Here is a 17,220-nt window from a genome sequence, read left to right as displayed (position 1 = left end):
CCAGATTAGTGTTAAGGTGTTCATATTATACAAGTATTGATAAAATGCACGATAAACTTTATTGGCTTTCTGTACAAGCTAAATTATACTATGGCTTACTTGTATTTTTAAAGAAAGCAATACTGGTAAACGCACCACACTTTTTTTATGCTCAGTTGCAGTATCCAGATGAAATACATAATCATGCTACACGATTCTCAACTAACCACAATTTAGTAACTCCTCGAGTTAAAAGTAACTTTTTGAAAAACTCTGTTATATTTAGAGCATCTTTTCAGTGGAATAAGTTGCCTTATGCAATTAGAGAATTGGCTTCTATTCATAACTTTAAAAATCACCTAAAAGCCTATTTAGGCAGTTTTTAATTTATTTGTAAAAATTGTAGAGGGTAATGTCACTTGTAATGGAAATTGTGTATTTTGTTTGAATGTTTTTCTTATAATTTTTAATATTTACATGTTTACATTTTCAGAATTGTAAAACCTTATTGTGGATGTAAGAGCCAAATTCTGTGGACATTTTTGCATCCAACTCATTGTGTAACATTTTATTTGGTGGTATTTGATGGTTTGGGCCCCAGGAAGACTAGCAACCACTGTTGTGGAAGCTAATGGGGTTCCTTATGAATAAACAAACATAAACGCAAAAAAGGAGTTTTAAAAAAATCTCAGTTTTCGGTGATTCGAAACGACGTTTATGTGTGGACGAAACAGCTGTGTTTTCAAAAACACCCGTGTAGGTGTGAACGCAGCATAAAAGAGTTAGTAGTTTATTTTCTTACTACCTGTAATTTATTGCAGATTACTTGTATTTGCTTAATTGTTTACTAAATGTTTGAGGTGTGAAATAAACCGCAATGGAGCAAAATATGGGTGTGTGTGTTTGGAGGATGTGTGCGTGCGCGGGGGGATGGCACGAACATTTTTCTTGTAAAACAAAGGGGGGCGTAGCAAAAAAAGTTTGGGAACCACTGGCCTAGTGAGTCATTTCAATAACAGTTTTCAGTTGTGGTAATAAACCTTGAGTTTTTTTAATCTGGGCTCCTTTATGTTACCTCCCCTGTCACCTAGCAGAGTCGGGGCGTAACACAATGTAAGGTGAACAATGTTTTAATTAATTGTCTTTATCACTAAGGATTATCATGATTATGATAAGGAAGAACATACTGATAAACATTGTTACCACTTCCTACCTGATACAGTATCAGCTAACAAAATCAAGATGCCTATGCCAGGCTCCTCATAGTGGATTTGGGTCTAAACTTTTACATGACCATTGAATGTCAGCTGGTGCTGGATGTGCTGAGGAGCTGACGTCGCTTTCCTACATAATTACATCAACTACCTAACGTGTTAAACTTCAGAGATGGAACAGTAACGTTTGTGAAATTATATCTCATTATCAAGGATATCTACATTGAGTCCTCTTAAACTGAAATTGCTTCCTTAGTACTCATGAGTTTGCTATGCATCGTCTTGCTTATGTAATATTTAGTTATATATAGTCATAATATATAGTTATCTTTTGTTCACTGCTTACCTTTGTTAGGGTTTTTTCTCCTTGAAATCTGTCTTCATGTTTTCTATTCTGTGTGTAACATTCGTTGGTGCAATTCTGGCTTTGGTCATATTTTGAGTTCTCTTTGTGCTTTACTTAGTATTTTATACTTTGTTCTTGTATATGTATATAGACTGTTTACACTTCTGCCCTTGGGGCGGAGGTTCAGAAGTGTGAAATCCAGAACATCCAGACTCAACAACTCCTCCTTCCCCACTGCCATCAGACTCTTGTACAGCTGACCTAGTTTTGAACAGTAATAATTTTTTGCACATCAGGTTACCCTGCATATAAAGCCAGCATATTAAGCTATAGCTCTTTTGCACACATCTCTGTTTCACACTTTAATATTTTGTGCCCTTTTCTGTCTGCTTCATTTATTTATTTGTACTATTTGTATTTTATCTGTTCTAGTTCTATGCCACATCTGGCCCGATTATGGTTTGGTTTTTGTGGCCCAGGCTCATAGAAAACTGGACTGGATCTCCATCCAGGTTGTACACTCAGAGGTCCTGATGACCTCTATACTGTCAGCAGCAGAGTGACTGTGGAGATTGCAGGTAAGCTTGCTGTGTCTCTTCAGACCCCAACAAATGAACATCAACCATAGCAAAGAGACACATATACATGTTCCAGGTAAAGTTCATGCATATCCTAATGTAAATTCTTTGGAAAACCTGGACAAGTTTGGTCAAATTATATATGAGCTATTGTACATTAAAATTACATTTCAATTCACTCAGTTTTGTTTGAGATTAATAATGACAAATGATGAAATGCAGATTGGTAGTGAGTGATAAAGGTGAGTGAAGAACAAAGACTAAGTGCATGATTGGAAGCACCCAGCAGCCTAGACCTATTCCAAGCTGTTGTCACTTCAGATGATTTCTCCATGGTCATCGGGCCTTGTGAACTACACTTCTACAGAGTCCTCTATGTTGCATTGTGCATAGTATATAGTATTTTTTGCTATGGTGGTTTGCTATTTTGGCTTTTGGTCTTCATCAGGGCCATCATTTAACATCCCGGGGTCAACATTTTAAACATATTCAGTGTAAAACCATCAAATTTTATACAACCACATACATTATGCAGTGGAGGAACTGGACCCCAATCAATCCAATACTGGATTGATTGGGGTCCAGATTAATTGCAACCTCTTCTAGTGTTGGACAACAGGATGGTGGTGGAAATTGTTGGTCAAAGACAAAGGAAGAGAAGAGCTGGAAGGTCTGTTCGGAGGCGGCCTGAGACAAGGACTATATAACAAGGTTGCAAATGTTGGATAGTGAGTCTGAGGTGATATGGTACTATGGGGCCTTTAAGCCCAACACTTGGTTGCACTCCGTAAACTCACCATCAGATGCCATTAATTCTTTATTCGGGTAATGTCTTAAAATGTTATGCTATAGTATGTATGTATGTATGTATGTATGTAGGCTCCTGGGTGTGTGCTTGGAATGCCTATTAATATTAAGGTCAGGAATAATCAAGAAACTAGTGTTTCAGGGCAGGAATACTTGAATGCCGACAAGGCTTCAAGAAGATTTCTGCTAATCATGTTTTATGTTGTTGTTGTTATTTTTGTTTGTTTTCCAAAAGTTTATTAATGACTGATTTTCAACCAGATGTAGGTTTAGCATTTTTTATAAATAACATTGTGGTATCATTGTGCAATCTTTAAATGTATTTGAATTTTGTCATTTACGGAAAGTTGGGTCTGCAGAACACTTGCAAATCATTAACCTGTAGATTACACACTGTCCAAAACCCAGATTGTTTTTAGGTGTTGCCAGACTTTACAGGAAGGACACAGATAACGGTTGTTTTTTGGACTGTTTGTTGGTTCATCTATGATAAATTGGCAGCTACACCAAGCTCAAAAATCTTTAGATTTAAGCTTCAACCCTGGTAACTGGATATACATATTGCACTGTGAACAACTAAACATATTTTTTAAACTATGCAATATCTTCATCTTCTTCATGATCAGATGAAATACACATAAGACATGAGTCCTGAATGTGTCAAGAAAGGTGGAATGGAAGATCAGGTCCACATGCATGTAAACTAATGACAGGACTGCTCTTACTATGGTAAAGTCAGAAAGTAATATTACTATAACTAATGTGATATGATTAAATATGTGATTAATACACGTTACCGTCCATTATATCTGAGAGAGGATAAAACAACTTAAGGTTCAAGGTTCTTTATTTGTCACATGCATAGTTATACAAGTATAACACACAGTGAAATGTAGCCTGACATGCTCCTCGACATGTGCAAAGATTGGGGGGGGGGGGTAGAGGAAGAACATTATATATATATGTATAGTATATACATTGGGTGAATGTGCAGTAGTAGAAGCAAGCAGGTGAATTCTGTACATTAATATGAATAGACATCTGACTATTTTACAGAATAGACAATATAAACATATTTAAAATTACAGGAATTTGGAATGTACAATTACTTAACGTCTATATGTATGTATGTATGTGTATATTAAATATACACATGAATTTATATTGAATATATTGTGTTTGCCTTGCGACCCTGGATTTGATAAGCACAAGAGAATGGAAGGATACTCTGATACACCCACTGGGCTGAGGAAAGAAGACAAGTGTAGTTACATTTTGAGGGTAAAATAATCACTTACGGGTAAAATTGTGGTCACAGTGGCAGGTGAAAGAGAAATTGAAAGTGTTGAGCAACAATCCTACTAATAATAAATAAAATTGCTGATGCCAATAACATATACTAGGAACATTGCAAACTAAAAATTGCAATCAGGGCTGGACTGGGACAAAAAAATCAGCCCGGGCATTTTGACTAGAGACCGGCCCACCAGGTATTATCGGAAAAGCCATAAAGCCTTTAAATGAAAACACACGCTGTTGTGACAGGGATGTAAACTGTCTTGTTGGTATATGTATGATTTCTATGCATTTTACATCAGATAAAAACTTTGGTTGTAAGATTCAGATAATTATTTGTTAAAAGTGAGACATTTTAAATGAGAATAAGAAAGAAAAGTATTTCTTTGTGCCCCCCTTTCCCTGTTAATGCCCTACCTGGCCCCCTGGCAACACTTTGCTAGACCCGCCCCTGCACAGTTACCAGCTGTCAGCTACATGTCATCACCTGTTCAGCTCTGATGATTCAGTAAGGACATCTCCTGGTTTCATCTTCATGTTTCCCTCTCACCAGATAACCAAACCGACATCATGACCAGCAGCTTAACAGCTGTGGCTCCAGCAAACATCAGCTGATACTAGAAGATAATATTAAATAAATTCTAATAACAGTTGATCAAGCTTAAACGTGCTGCTGTTGTTTAGCGCGACATCCGCTGGTTTCCTCTTTCTGGCGCAAAGTGGGCGATAAACAAACAAGAGAGAAAAGCCGATTAGCTGATCATTGATCAGTTTCATGATTGAAGTAGCAACAGGAGAGGAAGGGAGAGAAAAGAAGAAAAGAAAAGGCAGCTGAAAGTGTAAAGACACAGAATAAGTGTACCTTCCTGTCTTTTTTTCATTCTAGCTGAAGTACGAGACAAACTGTGTTCCTTCTCAGCTCAATATGAAACACGTAATATTTTTTCTGAATACAGGACGATTCCATTTTTTATGGGATGGTTGGCAACTCTACTAACTAACCTTATGAATAAAATAAAGTTTACTATCAGTAACATCATGACACCCAACCAGCTGTATAGAAACTCCGTCATGCTAGCTAGTAGCAGTACGAGTTATTGTAACTGAGTGTCAGCACAACAAAATAAACTCCTAAAATCCTAAAGTTGGTTTATATCTGACCCACATATAGTTCAGTTCAGTTCACCTGACACTCGGACCTGCGGCCGCCTCGGGTCTCTCCTCCTGCCTCCCCTTTCCCTCATCCACCTGCTGGCCTCTGTAGAAGCTCCACCATTGCCACCACCAAACAACTGAGGGTTTTTTTACACATCTGGCAGCATCTGGCCAATCCGCCATCTTTCATCTTTTATACCGTTACTAAATAAAAAAAAAAAAAGTCATTGGCCGCAAAAAACGAAAAATCACCATCGGCCCAGTCCAGCTATGATTGCAATAATAACCTGTCTGACCTTTAAGATTCTTGGCAAAATACCATCAAAATCAATGTTCATTGTTGATATCGGGAACAGAGAGAGGAAATGGGTTAAGAAAAAGAATACTAATATTAAATAAAAAAATATGATTAAAAAAACAACAAACAAAAAACAAGCTTTAGCGTTATTAGCTTAGAATAATGATCGTAATTTTGATCACTGGATATCTTTTTTTTTTTTTACATTTTGGGAACTTTTCTTCCTTTCTTTGTTCTTGTTTTTTTTTTTTTTTTGTTTAATGAAATTTGAAATTTAAATGAAAAAGTAAAATAGTTTTGTTGAAAACTGTGCTTTCTACCTCCTTACTGTGCATAGCAATAAACTGAATTCCCTATTGTAGACACATTCCGAAGCTCCATGTGAGAGGACCTAAAGTTGATATAGAGTAGGGCTGCAACGATTCATCGAGTAATTCAAATAATTTAAATATAAAAAGTTCTTAACACAAATTATTTGCTGCTTTGTGTTAATGCAGATAATCTATATCCTAATTAAAAAATAATGATTTCTTATTGTTTATGGTTAATGAACTGGACCTCTTGACTATGTTGAGTTTATAGACTTTACGATTATCTGTTTATTAATAATACTAAAATCAACATTTATTACATTTGCATTACTTTCTTTAAAACAAAGAAAGCAATTGCCAGTTTCAGGTCTACAGTTGCTCTAACTGTCTCCTGTGTTTTTTCTGGTCACAGGAGGCAAATGGAATGATGTAAAGTGTTCCGCTCAACGTCCATCCCTGTGTGCCCTTACTCTGTAAATGATGCTGAGCCGATGCAAAGAGTTGCTGCACCCACCAGATTTTGTGTCATCAGCTTCCAGTATTAGAAGGCCTTTTTTTGTTTTCTGGTTCACTGTAACAGCAAACAGGAACTGGATTTCCTATTAGTCCTATACATTCTATAATGTTAAAGTGAGACCATGTGGACAAACATGCTACATGTTTCCTTCTGCAGTAATAAATAAATAATGACTAAAGATAAAACATTATTTTAATTCTGTTTTTCTTCCAAAGTAAAAGTAGACCTCTTGGGGATGACATTACAAAAGCAAAGTATTTTGTATGAAGACTCGTAACTGGCATTCAGCAGGGCAACATAGCAGGTGATGAACTGGGTCATACTGGTCTTTTAACACTTTTTTCTTTTTTTTGGCTTTCCTGCATTATCATAAAAACAAGAGTTTCTTCTTTCTTTAAAGTGTCATGCCCAATATCCATTGTACTTTTACAGTCGGGCGTATCTGCACATCATTTTTGGCATCCACCAAAGGAAAGGGGAAAAAAAGCCTGTTGCACATTGTGTCAAGAAAGTGTTAATCCTAGAAACATTGCAAAACATTTCCTAGCAAAGTGGGTGATCTGTGACTTCTGTGCAACCAACTATCCCAGATTGCATTTCGTCCAAAACTCAAATGCACCATTGGTGGAGGATAGCGGCTAATACTATGAGTAAAGTTTGAAATATTACTGCTTCTGCAACACAAAATAAACATATTTTCAGGTGAGACTGTAGATGTGTAAATTTCAAATATCTGCTTGATTTATCAAGACATCACATATTTGCAAAATATGTCTTGTTTATTTCAGTGTTTTACTTGTTCCAGAACAAATCGGTTTTGTTGAGATTACAGTTAAATGAAAACGTCCAGGCATGAAGCTTAAGTCTTACTTGGAGAGCTGTTAGTATATTTTGAAATCAATTTTTCACTCGTTGTTATCCCCTGATGTAAAAATGCGCTGTTCTTATTTTAAAAGCTGACTCTGAATTAAATCCAACAGAAATATTTTAATCCAGGAGTAAAACATTTTTACGAGGAGCAAAAATGGCATGTTACTATATGGAGAACCTGAAGACTGCTCCAGTAATGATCATGTAATGTTATCTGCACATTTAGCACTTTAGCATCTCCTAGTGGTTAGCTTGGATAGTGTGGTCAAGTGATTTTTTTTCTGGGTTGCTTTCCTTTAGGGACACATGAGTAGGAGGAGGCATGAGGCCATTTTAGTACTGGCAATTGCACAGTGGCTGTATCCAGTTCACGGTCTGCAGCCTTAACGGTCCACAAGGGCCGCATACTCAAAGACTGCTAAGGCCTGAAGTGAGAGGCTTGTGAAATGGGACGGTCTAACCAACACGTTCTCACTCCCAACTCATCAAACGTGTGACGCATGGTCAGGCTCCCTCTGCTTCACTTATCGACGCGCAGGGTACCCCCCTCGCGTCGAGAATTGACGTGCACGGTCCTCTCATTGAATACTATAGAGCTCCCTAAACGTTGCTTATTGACCACAAGAGATTGCCGCGGAAGAGCCTGTTGTCCGTATATTTATATATTTCCAAAATCACATGGTAGTGACGTATACAGAACACAATAAATTATATAATGTAAACAACTACCTGAGAAACAGCAGATACAGCAGATACATTAATTATAGGCTGTTACTTTTGTATCGTTTATTGCATTTATGGAGGGAGTGGTGTATGCTGGGTAATGGCACAGCTAGCTACTGGGTGACTTTATTCACCCGCTTCGGCTGTTATCAGTCCATACAATGGGCGTTATTAGCACAAATCAGTCCCATAGATATGGGCCATCTCCTGCTAGATTGTTCAGAAGGTTGTTATCATCCATCCAGATGGAGGATCACTAACAGGAGCATGGGAAGTAGTGATGGTAAATTTGATTCTTTTTACTGAATCGAGTTTTAATGAGTCACTCACCAAAGTGAATCGTGTTTTTTGAGTCATTTGATTCACTGAGTCAGTTGACCAGAGAGTGCAAAAAATGTACATTTTCACTCAAACTTAATTTGTTTCTCCTTTCATGTAAATCCCACTGCTAAGATGAATGATTCTAAAAAAAAACAACTATTTTATAGAGCAAAAAAGAGCAAAAACATTTCTAAAATTAAGCAATTTCCTATCAAAACTGCTTAATAAACATTTATTTTGTTTATTTTTATTTTATTAGTATTTTCCTTAACTGTGTTAAATATATATTTTCTCATCTAAATGTCCACTGAGCTGTGAGCCAGGGGGCGGTAATGCGCCTTAACATTGGTGCCAACCAAGAAGAAGAAGAAGCTGTGAGCCAGGAGGGAGGGGGTGAGTGAGTGAGTGATTCGTTCGCTCGCTCTATGATTCAGCACAGGAGGGAGGGGGTGAGCGAGTCCTGAGTGATTTGCCTACGCTTACGATTCAACACAGGAAGGGTGAGTAGCTCAAATGTGTTGTTAGCATGTTAGCAGAGCAATGCTACTGTGAACTGAGGAGCTATTTTCTTGATGTGAGCTTCTACTCAGGGTTTTTTCTTCCAGTTCAGAGCAGGAATGCTTTTGTTAAGAAACTGGCTGTTGTTTCCCAACCCCCCCCCCCCCCCCCCCGCAATTTTAATTATAAGCTAGATATATTTCTACTAAGCGAATTAGTTTGCTAATGCTGGGCAGACACTGCGATTTTTTTCAGTCACGCGATTCAGCTCCTGTTCAAACTGTACGGTTGACTCGCAGGGGTTAGAAGTTCATAGGTCACGATGCAGGGTCTCACAGTATACGGCCCGATGCTCTGATGCGACCTGAGTGTATTAAAATATGTGAAATAAATGTATGCTGTGAGCAGTTTTCCTTAAATTCACAAAAATCACAAAAAAATGTTGAGATCTCCTGCCTTTTCTTAGCCCTGTTGTGTGATCTGCTGAGGTGAGACTTCAATGCCCCTCGTGTCCTAAACGAACAGACGCAGTCACTGTAAACACAGGGCAAATGAAATCCTCTTCTATGTCGTAGCTGGTGATGTCTTAAGAGTACTTCTTGGCTTGAACAGACAAAAGAGCAGAACTGGCACTGCATACAAAAGCTATAATGAGAAGAGAGGAGAGGACAGTGTCAACAATTCAAAAGAAACCTGAATTAATCTCAAATTACCAAAGTTACATTACCTGATAATGTGTTTGGGGCGGGGGGCGGGCACTCCTGTTCTGATTCCTCTCCTTACCAACTCCTCATCAGTCCCTCATAAATCAGGACAAGCAGTGGTCTGGAGTTGGCTTTTAATTCTCTAAAAATAAAAATAGCAATTAGTTTTAAAATAAAACACCAGCTAGGGCTGGGTATCGTCACTGATTTCTAGAATCGATTCAATTCCGATTCACAAGGTCCCGAATCGATTCGATCCACGATTCGATTTAATTCGATTTGATTCGATTTAAATCTGGGAAATTTTGACAGTCAGAGATATAATTCAGATCAGGACATTTACATATTTTTGTATCTATAAAAAGGAAGCTGACACTCTCAAGACTTTATCCAAGGTGTGAGCATCACAGCAGATGCCTTTGTGTCAAAGTAGCTGAAGATAAAACACAGAAAAACATGTAGGTGATTTTCCTGGCCTGGGATTTTATAAAAATATAAAAATATTCATCAAAAACGAAAGAAAACCATTAATTAATCAACATTACCTCTGACGTTACAGCGGTTTTATTAGAGACATGGCTAAGCATTTTGCATTTTGAATAATTTTAAAAAGTTTCAATTTGTTCAGTATTGAACAGCAGAAATGAGGTTTTCTTTTCGGAAGAATGTAAAAGGGAAAAAAACACCGGCCGACAGCGCTGTAAGCAACAGTAGACTTGTGTAACAAGCAAGCGAATAATGAAGAAAGCGAAACTGTTCGAGAGAGAGAGGGGGGGGAGGGAGAGCTGCGCATCGCAATGGAAGCAAAACAGTAAAAGAGTGAATTCATGATGATGTTTATGTGAAGCGTTTGGATCTTCTTTTGCTGCTGGTTCGGTCAATATTGTTTGGAGAGTAGTGATGGGTCGTTCGCGAACGAAATGGCTCTTAGAGCCGACTCTTTGACGTGAACGACGCGAGCCGGCTCGTCACGTGGTTTTTTTTTCTTTCTTTCTTTCTCTCACCCCCTCTCTCTTGCACTTTTCTTCCGCTTCACTCAGCACGCGAGCCTTGTGCTTTACGCTGGGCAGAGGGGGGAGGGGCGGTAGTTACACTGAGTAGCACAGGAACAGAGCCAGAGGGAGAGAGAGAGAAAGAGAGCCAGGGACAACAACGTCACATTAGAAAGGTATAGTAATCATCCACAACTATTTTCGGTTGCAGATGATAAAGGATTCAGAAAGTTTATTCATGCAGGTCCATATGACAGAGAATATGCATCTTCTTTTTGTTTTCATATTTTAATTTATATTTAATTGTGTTGTGGTTTGCAGTGTTTTGTGTTGTTTCACTTTAAATTTGTAAAAGGAAAAAGCTGAAAATTTAAATAGTTAAAAGTTGAAATGTGAATAGTTGATTTTTGTATTATATGATTTATTTATTACATTTTATGTGGAGTGAATAAATAAAAGTATATTTATGGTGGCCCCTAGAGACAAAGCACATACAAACTTCAAATCACGTACAAACTCTGAAGCACGTATGTGGCGGAGGCGTGGCCCCGGGCGCAGCTGCAGGGGAGGAGTGGAGCGGAAGGCTCAACGGGGCGGCGCCGCGAGGCTGGTAAGAACAGCTGATATTGTTTATGGACTAATGATGGTCTCCTCCGCTGTGTTTATAGTGAGACGAGGAGGAGCGGCCAAGGGAGATCAGCTGGGCTCGAGCTGTCAGACGGTGCGACTGAGTCAGCTGTCAAAATACAAAAATATCAATAAACGTGAAAGTTGGCTATACCTGCCTGTGTGTGCGTGTGTCTGTGCTGGGTGTACTCTACAAGTGGTGCCGAAACCCAGGAAGAGTGCCGGTGGAAATGTCCGACCCACAGGCCACGCCACCCGCCCAGCCTCTGCAATTCTTGGCGCAGATGCTGGCGGAGATGGCGACGATGAGCCGGGATCAGGCGGCCGACCAGCGTGCCCACCTGGCCGCGCTGCGGGAGCAGACGGACCGACAGACGCAAGTTCTGGAACGGCTGGTCGGGGCCGCTGCCACGCCGAAGCCCTTGCCGCTGTCGGTGTCGGTGCCCCGGATGGGGGACGGGGACGACCCACAAGTTTTTTTGGAGACCTTCCGGGCCACGGCGGAGGCTTGCCAATGGCCGCGGGAGGAGTGGGCTCCGCGGCTGCTCCCCCTGCTGTCTGGGGAGGCACAAACAGCGGCCCTGAGTCTGCCTCCGGCGTCGAGGAGCAGCTTCCCGGACGTGAGCCGGGCGGTGGTGGACAGGCTGGGGCTCACCGCCGAAGACCATCGCCGGCGGTTCCGGGCCTGTCGGCTGGCCCCAACAGACCGACCATTCGCCTGGGCCCGGCAGCTGCGCGACGCGGCGGTTCGCTGGCTGCAACCGGGAACATCGGAGGGCGAAACGAAGCTGGTGGACAAGGTGGTGCTGGAACAGTTCACGGAGGGATTGCCAGCGGAGACGGCGAGATGGGTCCGGTGCCACCGGCCCGCAAGCCTGGAGGTAGCGGTGACGCTAGCGGAAGACCACCTTGCCGCTGGAGCAGGGGAACCCGGGGACGCCGGACGGAGGCCGAACAAACAGGCCCCAGTGCCGGCCCCGAGACGCCGTGTGCCGGCACCAGGGCAGGCAGAGCGGCTGCCGGCGCTGAGCCCCACTAACCCTTTCGCGGCGTTGGTGCCGTCCAGGGCAGCCGAGCCAAGTGGAGCCGCCCCCGAGCCACGGAGAGCAGCACAGACGCCGGGGCCGGAGTGCTGGAAGTGCGGGCAGCCGGGGCACCTGAGGAGGGATTGTCCGCTTATGGAAGTGGGGCAGGTGTTTCGTGTTGCTGGCGCCCCAGCACCCTCCCCCGGTCCAGGAGGGACATACAGTATTCCGGTAAGGACTCGAGGGGGTATACGCCAGGCGTTGGTGGACACGGGCTGCACGCAGACCCTCGTACACCAAAGCTTGGTTCGCCCCGGGGCATTGCTGGAGGCAGAATGGGTGGAGGTGAGGTGTGTGCATGGTGACGTTCACAGGTATCCCGTTGTGCCGCTGTTATTAAAGTATAAGGGCAAAACGCATAGAGTAACGGCGGCGGTTAGCCCGCGCCTGTCGCACCCCCTGATTCTGGGTACCAATTGGCCGGGGTTTCATCAGCTACTGGGACAGTACGCGGGGGTGCGATCACGACCGGAAGCGGGGTGTAGCGTGTGCGCGGCATTCAGCGGTGACGCGGGGTCGTCCGACACCGACTCCGGGGGGGAGGAGCTGGCGGGTCCCTCACGGGACGTCCCGCCGGCCCCGGAAGTGTCCCCCATGGGCGATTTCCCACTGGAGCAGTCTCGTGACGGCACCCTACGCTCAGCCTTTGACCAAGTGATGGCTATTGATGGTCACGTGGTGCGCCCTGAGGCCGCGCAGACCTACCCGCGTTTCGTCGTATTAAACGACCGATTATATCGAGTGAGTCGTGACACTCAGACAGAGGAAACACACACCCAGTTGTTGGTGCCGCAGGGCCGCCGGGAAACGCTTTTCCAGGCGGCCCACTATAACCCCATGGCAGGGCATATGGGCTATGAGAAAACTCTGGAGCGAATAACGGCCCGATTTTATTGGCCGGGCATCCGAGCGGATGTGCGCCGCTGGTGCGCGTCCTGCCCGGACTGCCAACTTGTTAACCAGCCGGCCATACCGAAGGCGCCGCTGCGCCCTCTCCCCCTCATTGAGGTCCCGTTTGAGCGCATCGGCATGGACCTCATCGGGCCGTTTCACCGGAGTGCACGCGGCTACCGCTTTGTGTTAGTCCTGGTGGATTACGCAACGCGGTACCCGGAAGCAGTTCCGCTGCGCACCATCTCTGCAAAGAGTGTGGCGCAGGCACTGTTTCAGGTCATCTCCCGAGTCGGAATCCCGAAAGAGATACTGACTGACCAGGGCACGTCGTTTATGTCTCGTACACTGCGGGAACTGTACGAATTACTGGGCATTAAATCTATTCGGACCAGCGTCTACCACCCGCAGACTGATGGGCTGGTGGAGCGGCTGAATAAGACTTTAAAGTCCATGATTCGGAAGTTCATTAACGAGGATGAACGCAATTGGGATCACTGGCTAGACCCTCTGTTATTCGCAGTGCGGGAGGTGCCCCAGGCCTCCACGGGATTTTCTCCCTTTGAACTGCTGTTCGGCAGGAGGCCACGTGGGGTGCTCGACCTGATTAAAGAAAGCTGGGAGGACGGTCCGAGCCCCGCCAAAGATGAGATTCAGTACGTGTTGGACCTGAGAGCAAAACTCCACACTTTGGGGAGGTTGTCACGGGAGAATTTGCTCCAGGCTCAGCAGCGTCAGCAACGCCTGTATGACAGAGGGGCTAGGCTCAGGCAATTTTCACCGGGAGATAAAGTGCTTGTGTTCCTCCCTACCTCCAGCTCGAAGTTGCTCGCCAAGTGGCAAGGACCCTTTGTGGTCACACGGCGAGTCGGGGACGTGGACTATGAGGTCGCTCGGTCGGACAGGGGAGGAGCCACGCAGATTTATCGCCTCAATCTCCTCAAACTGTGGCGAGAGGTTGTAACCGCTTCTCTGGTGAGCTTGGTGAAGGAGAGAGATGAGTTGGGGCCGGAGGTGCCAAATTCTATCGTTCCCGCCTCCCTCCCTTGTGATGACCATCTCACACAGGCCCAGAGAGCGGATGTTGTCGCGTTGCAACAGCGTTTTGCGGACGTGTTCTCCCCCCTGCCCGGCCGGACGTCCCTCATCGAGCACCATTTCGTGACGCAGCCTGGCGTGACGGTGCGTTCACGGCCCTACAGGCTCCCGGAGCACAAGCGAAAAATCGTGCAGAGGGAATTGGCGGAAATGCTGAGGATGGGAGTAATAGAAGAGTCGCACAGCGCCTGGTGTAGCCCCATCGTTCTGGTGGCGAAGAAGGATGGGTCTATACGGTTCTGTGTCGACTATCGCAGGGTGAACGAAGTGTCACGCTTTGATGCCTACCCCATGCCTCGGGTCGACGAGCTCCTGGACCGGTTAGGCACGGCCCGCTTTTTCACGACACTGGACTTAACCAAGGGCTATTGGCAGATTCCCTTGTCTGCCGAGGCCAGGGAGAAAACGGCCTTCTCCACTCCGTACGGTTTGTACCAGTTCGTGACACTTCCGTTCGGCCTGTTCGGGGCCCCGGCCACTTTCCAGCGTCTCATGGACCGGGTACTGCGTCCGCACGCAGCGTATGCTGCCGCCTACCTGGATGACGTGATCATCCACAGCGACACCTGGGCGGAGCATGTGCTGCGGGTGGCCGCGGTCCTGGAGTCCCTGAGGGGGGCGGGGCTCACGGCCAATCCGAAGAAGTGCGCGGTTGGACGGAGGGAGGTGCAGTATCTGGGGTACCACCTGGGGGGCGGGCAGGTGCGTCCACAGGTGGAGAAGACGGCGGCTATCGCATCCTGCCCGCGCCCCAGGACGAAAAAGGAGGTGAGACGGTTCTTGGGGTTGGCGGGTTACTATCGTCGCTTTGTGCCGGGGTTTGCGCAGCTAACCAGCCCCCTGACCGATCTCACTCGAAAGGGTGCCCCGGATCTGGTCCAGTGGACGGGGCCGTGCCAGGCGGCGTTTGTGCAGGCGAAAAAGGCTCTCTGTGGGGAGCCGCTGCTTCACACTCCTAACTTTTCCCTCCCTTTTGTTCTGCAGACTGACGCCTCGGACAGAGGGCTGGGAGCCGTTTTGTCCCAGCAGGTAAGGGGGGCCGACCGCCCTGTCCTATACATCAGCCGGAAGCTGGCAGAGCGCGAGCGCCGGTACAGCACCGTGGAGAAGGAGTGCCTGGCCATCCGGTGGGCGGTCGGCTCCCTGCGCTATTACCTCCTGGGACGCTCATTCACCCTCTGTTCGGACCACGCCCCGCTGCAGTGGCTCCACCGCATGAAGGATGCCAACGCCCGGATCACCCGGTGGTATCTGGCGTTGCAGCCCTTTAAGTTCAAGGTGATCCATAGGCCGGGGGCGCAGATGGCAGTGGCCGATTTCCTCTCTCGCTCGCGGGGGGGGGAGTTGGCTCGGCCGGACGGCTCCCCGGCCTCGAACGGGCGGTGGGGGTGTGTGGCGGAGGCGTGGCCCCGGGCGCAGCTGCAGGGGAGGAGTGGAGCGGAAGGCTCAACGGGGCGGCGCCGCGAGGCTGGTAAGAACAGCTGATATTGTTTATGGACTAATGATGGTCTCCTCCGCTGTGTTTATAGTGAGACGAGGAGGAGCGGCCAAGGGAGATCAGCTGGGCTCGAGCTGTCAGACGGTGCGACTGAGTCAGCTGTCAAAATACAAAAATATCAATAAACGTGAAAGTTGGCTATACCTGCCTGTGTGTGCGTGTGTCTGTGCTGGGTGTACTCTACAACGTACAAACTCCAAAACACGTAAAAACACGTACAAACTCCGAAGCACGTAAAAACTCAGAAGCACATAAAAACTCAAAACACGTACAAAAGACAACAGAAGTGCTCCAGGATGCTGGGCGCAGTGTTGAGCCTTTGTTATCTTGTGGCTACACAAGCCAGCAAGTACCAACGACCGGATTTGGTGTTTGGTAGTAACAGGTAAATGAACTTTTTATTTAAATTATTTGAATATATATGAGTGCCTGTGTATAAATACACAAACAATACACATATGCTTTCAATTGCGTAATTTAAGTGATCTAGTAGCTCTGCTTTGGAAGTTCAGTTCATGCTAGAAATGTGTTTTGGAGTTTGTACGTGTTTTGTCTCTAGGGGCCACCACATATATTTATACATAAAAATATCTAAATAAAACCACTTTTTTTACGTTAGTAATTCCTTTTGTGCATAATTTTATATTATTGTTAATAATAAATTAATTAAAGCAACAAAACAACCTGAAGAGCCGGTTCGGAGCCGAAAGAGCCGACTCTTTTTAGTGAGCCGAACCGAAAGAGCCAGTTCTCTAAAAAGAGCCGGATATCCCATCACTATTGGAGAGAGATCAAACTAACAGCTTTAGAATCAGCACGTAAAGGGCGTGAACACAAAGCGCGGACCCGGATCAGCGAGCTGTCGGCTTTCAGCCGCGACTGTGAGAAAGGCGACATCTAACTGATTCTGATCCGCGGGTCGCGCTGTGTGTTTAAGTCTATGTGCAGAATCCCTGTACCTGCTCTCATTTACTGTTTGGTGGTTCTTGAAATTTTGTGAGATGTCACCAGAGATTCTGGCATTTCGGACAAAATAAATTTATATTAAAAAATCGATTCAGGATTTTAATGAATTGATTTTACGTTATCCAAGCCAGAATCGATTTTAATTGATGAATCGATTATAAAAACCCACCCCTAACACCAGCTTCCTGACATTACTTACGAATTTTTTTCTCCTGTCCTAATTTTTTTTTGGCTCACTAAAGTGAGCTGATTCTGCCTTGTAAAATGCCATGTGAAACACAGTAAAACAAATAATTTACAAAACATACATTACATCAAATGTTTAATTTATTATTAACAAATTGTATTCTACATGGAATGCACCAACAGTATACTGGGATGTATTATGTAAGCCAAGGATAATTTTGTGTGATTGGTTTTACAACTTAGAATGACAAACATTGGAT

This window comes from Maylandia zebra, linkage group LG3, assembly GCF_041146795.1.
Source record: "Maylandia zebra isolate NMK-2024a linkage group LG3, Mzebra_GT3a, whole genome shotgun sequence".
Taxonomy (NCBI): Eukaryota; Metazoa; Chordata; class Actinopteri; order Cichliformes; family Cichlidae; genus Maylandia; species Maylandia zebra.
This window is presented reverse-complemented; position numbering follows the sequence as displayed.